This window comes from Nicotiana attenuata, unplaced genomic scaffold (genome assembly GCF_001879085.1).
Source record: "Nicotiana attenuata strain UT unplaced genomic scaffold, NIATTr2, whole genome shotgun sequence".
Lineage (NCBI taxonomy): Eukaryota > Viridiplantae > Streptophyta > Magnoliopsida > Solanales > Solanaceae > Nicotiana > Nicotiana attenuata.
Window position 1 is genome coordinate 224,039 of NW_017670995.1, and position 5,209 is coordinate 229,247.

The window sequence follows — 5,209 nt, forward strand, 5'->3', positions numbered from 1 at the left end:
TGGACGTCGTTTGACGTGTTTCGGACTTAAAACTCTAAATTTGAAAGTTCATGAAGTTTGAAGAAAAACTAGTGATTTTGAGGTTTGATTCGTTGTTTTTGATGTTATTTGGCGATTTGATCGCACGGTTAAGTTCGTAGGATGTTGTTGAGTTAGTGCATGTGTTTGGTTAGGAGCCCCGAGGGCTCAGGAGTGTTTCGGAAGTGCTTCGGAGTGGTTTCGAACTTAGGAAAATTGCAGAAAATGGCTTCAGCAGTTGCAGGTCCCTTTGTTCTTCGCGTTCGCGACGCCTCTTCCGCGTTCACAAAGCTTTATGTGTTTCCTTCATCGCGTTCGCATCAATCCCCTCGCGATCGCGTAGTGTTATTTGACCCTGAGGGCTTAGCCCTCTTTTCCTCTTCGCGATCGCATACCCTTGACCGCGTTCGCGTAGTTTGCCAGATTACTTCGTCGCGTTCGCGTGATAGCCCACGCGTTCGTGTAGAACAAATCCTGGACCCCCCAGCTTTTCTCTTCGCGTTCACGCTCTCCCTATCGCGAACGCGATGATTTGTCAAGTCTACCCTTCGCGAACGCGACCTTCCTTCCGCGAACGCGAAGGGCAATTTTGCCCAGTTATTTTTAAAACCCCAAAACAGAACCATTACGGGATTTCACCAAGTTTTCACCAAAACCTTTCTTCTCCAAGCTCTTGGGCGACCATTGAAGCAATTCTTCATCAAAACCTCTTGGGTTAGTAATTCTTAGCTTATTTTCTTCCATTTCCTTCAACATCTATTGAAATTCTAGGTCTAAAACATGTGATTTAAAGTAGAAAATTGGGTATTTGGGTAGAGTTAGGGCTTTTTGATTTTTCTTGATTTAGACCTCGTTTTGGGGTCGAATTTGAAAATAAATTATATATTTGGGCTCGTGGGTGAATGGGGGCTTTGATTTTGGTCCGAACCTCGTGCTTCGACCAAGCGGGCCCGGGGTCGATTTTTGAGTTGTTGGGAAAAATGATGGAAAAGCTATAATTAGGCATTGGGTTGGTATTGTTTAGCATTTATTGATGTATTGAAGTCATTATTGTATAGATACAATTGATTTGGAGCCGAATTCGAGAGGAAAGGCGGTTATTGAGGATTGAATTGACCGTGGAAGTTTGAGGTAAGTGTTTGGTCTAACCTTAGCTTGAGAGATTAGGAGTTAAGTTCTATTTGCTATGTGGTAATTGTCGAGTACGACGTATAGGCATGGTGACGAGTATCTATACGTTGGTGTCTAGCATGACCGTGAGTCTTTAAATTATGAATATCTTGATTTCGTTGTATTTCTCTTGCCTTGGTGATGATCCCTATTTGTTGTTAAAAGCTTATGAAAGAAAATTGTGACCTATAAAAATCGAGGAGTGTTGGCTCAAGTTATATTACAATTGTGAACGTATATGAAATGGTTGAACCCTTTGGAGCATTTGCTCAAGTGGTAAAGTGAGATATGAAATAAAAGTGAAAGGAAGAGAAAGAGTATTTAAATTGCGTTCCCTTGCCGGGATTTCTATTATTATTTTGTTTATTCCCTTGCCCTTGTTTGTGATTGTTGTTTGGGTGAGGAAGAGTGTAAAAGCACGAAGGGTGATGCCGTGCACATCTCTTTATTCTAATTGCTTTGGTGAGGAAAGAGATTAAAAGCACGAAGGGTGATGCCGTGCACTTGTCTTTGATTTTCCTGATTTTTGCTGATAATTGAGTTATGTTGTCCTTTACTTGTATTTACGGATTTTCGTGTTGTTATCGTTTCAAGTGCATTAATTGTCTTATTCCACTATTACTGTCATTCTTTATGTTGGCATTTTCCTTTGTTGTGTTACTTGTTATTATTGGCTCGAGGTATCCATGCGCAACATTATGCCTTGAATTTATGCTATAATTACTACATATTTATGTGACTTAATTGCTACTTGACATTTAGCATACTAAATATTAAATTGCCTATTTGCTCCTTAAAGTCCATAATTAGTTGCTACTTGTCATTACTTGTTTTCCTCAGCGAGTCATAATTATTGTGTACTTGTTGTCTTATGAATTCGTATTATTTGTTGCGTTTGTTGGAGTAAATTTCATTTGGAAGAACTGTTGATTTAATGAAATGGGTGCGGGTGGTACGCCTACCACGAGATCTAATGAAATGGGAGCGGGTGGTACGCCTACCACGAGATTTAATGAAATGGGAGCGGGTGGTACGCCTACCACGAGATTTAATGAAATGGGAGCGGGTGGTGCGCCTACCACGAAATTTAATGAAATGGGAGCGGGTGGTACGCCTACCACGAGATATAATAAAATGGGATCGGGTTGCACGCCTGCAACAAGATGTGAAAAGAAAGTGAAATCTGCCTTTGTTTTCCTTATTCTTGCTAGTAGTTGGATTTTGGTTCCTATATGGTTCTCTTGATATTCTGCTTTACTTGTTATTCTCCGAAGCATGTTTCCCCCTCCCATCCTTACTTGCTTACCTGCTTTACTTTTCGGTGTACATTATGTAACTGCACAGGTTGATGTAGTAGTCCTGTCTAGCCTCGTCACTACTTCGCCGAGATTAGGCTAGGCACTTACCAGCACATGGGGTCGGTTGTGCTGATACTACACTCTGTGCTCTTTTGCACAGATCCAGGTACCAAACAACAGTAGTAGCTCAGGAACCAGCCTTCAGTCCTCCGAGACACCGAGGTAGCCTTGCAGGCATCCGCAGGCCCGGTGTCTCCTCTATCTTTATTTATGTTCTGTTATCTCTTGTATTCGAGACAGAAAATGTTACTCTCTTTCAAACGGTTGTATGTAGTAAATCTTAGTAGTCCGTGAATGTTGTGACACCAGTTCTGGGTAGAGGCATATGTGGATCTTCCTTATTATCTTGGTTTATTTCGTTTAAGTATTCCGCTAAATTACGAATTCCGCTGTTGTTTAATTATTTATTTCCTGCTAATTTAATTGGTAAAAATGGATCTAAAACAAAAGTACTTATGGATTCTAAGAGTGTGGCTTGCCTAGCTTCTACGAGTAGGCGCCATCACGACCCCCGAGGGTGGGAAATCCGGGTCGTGACAAGGAGAGAGACACAAAAAATTACAAATGGCTATGGAAAATCAAAACCCTCAGCCAAAAAAAATTCTTCCTTTGGACGTCTATCCATAATAGACTCCCCACATCACAAATGCTTTTTAACAGGAATATTGGCAACTCTCCAACCTGTAACATCTGTAGCACTACAAATGAAAATATAATACATATGTTCTTTAGGTGTAAGTACTCAAAAACCATCTGGGATCAAACTGGCTTCAAGCTTCTTCCTCCAGATTCGTCAGATCAATTCACTATGCATAACTGGTTAAAAGCACAAAGCAACTCGAACACTAGGTTCAATGAATATCTCGACTATTCTGATGTTCTCCCCTTTATCCTCTTGCACATTTGGCTGCATAGAAATGAGACGATATTCAACAATAGTAGTAAGCCTCTACTTCTAAAAAATATAGTTAACAAAGCCATGGAATACAAACTCTTGGCCACAAACCAAAAAAGACCCCTATAATTAGAAACACCATACTCATTAAATGGAAACCGCTAGAACGAACACCTATAAACTCAACGTGGATGGCTCATGTTTGGGAAATCCAGGCAAATACGACATAGGAGGGATTATCACAAAGGGCAATGGAGAATGGGTTTTGGGGTTTAACATGAGTTTTTCACATGCATCTAGTATATACATGGAAACACTAGCACTACTGCATGGTCTGAAGTTAACCATAGAGAATAACTACCTCCCCCTCACCATTGACATGGATTGTAAGGAACTCATTAATTTAATTGATAATAAGAACCGTTCCTATAATTTAATTGATGATTGCAGATGCCTATTGAGTAGAGCAGGGGATCCGCCACTACAGCATGTCTACAGAGAGGCTGATCAGGCGGCTGACTCAATGGCGAAGAATGGAAGCAACTTACCAGTCCTTGGAAGCTTAATGATTTATCTAATTCCTCCTACTTTTGTTATTTCTATTTTGGAAAGGGACAAGCTAGGAACTATGTGTCCTAAAACAATTCCTATATGTAATGAATTATGTAATAACTCTTAGTATGTGTTTTTAATATATATATATATATATGTCTTCATTACCAAAAAAACAATCAATATTCTCAAATGAGTGGCTTTTTATACTCTAAACTAGTATTAGTACCCGCGCGGATGCGCGGACACTAATCATGTCAAATATTTAAGTTATTTGGATTGTATGTAAATAATCTTAAAATTTACACTTTCTGAGTAAATATAGATAATCATTGGATATTAGCTACATGAAAAAAATTAACCATTTCTTCTATTTTTCTTTTTTGATACCATTCTTGTCGGTGTCATTGGATCCTAAAATAAGTCAGGAAGCATAATAACTCATATTTATGGCAAAACAATAAAATGTTGAGACAATGAATGACTCTTTGGATAAAACTTAACTCTTTTACTACTACTTGAACTCTTATGTTGATATCTCTTAAAAAATATTTCTTTCTTAAAATTTCAGTTTCCAAAATATTATTTTTATAATAATGCAATTGAAAATATTCTTAATTCAAAACTCATTTTAGTTGGCTATCTAATATAAAAAATTCTTTAGCTAGTGAATTTTTTTACTCCATTTTGATATTTGACATTAACCATGTTAAATATCCGAGTTATTTGAATTATATGTAAATAACCTTAACACTAAACCTTCTAAATAATTATAGATAATCGTCAGATATTAATTAAGAAACACTACGTGAAAAAAGACTAACATTTTCTCAATTCTCGTAGTGATAACTTTATTTTTGCACTATTCTAATAGGTGTCATTGGAACTAAAAATAGCAACAAAGTGAAATAATAACTCATATTTATGGCAAAGCACAAAGGTTGACACGATATAAACGATTCTTTGATTACGACGTGACTCTTATACTACGACTTGAACTCTTATTTGGTATGATTTTATCTTTCAAAAAATATTTCTATTTTGAAAATTCAATTTCTAAAACTTTATATATATTATAATAATGATTATCTTTATAATGATGCAAGTGAAGATATTATCCTTAATTTAAAATTCACTTTAATCGGCTATCTAAAAATTTAAATGATTCTTTGGCCGGATTTATTTCAGTATGACTCCACTTTAAGTTTATCGATAT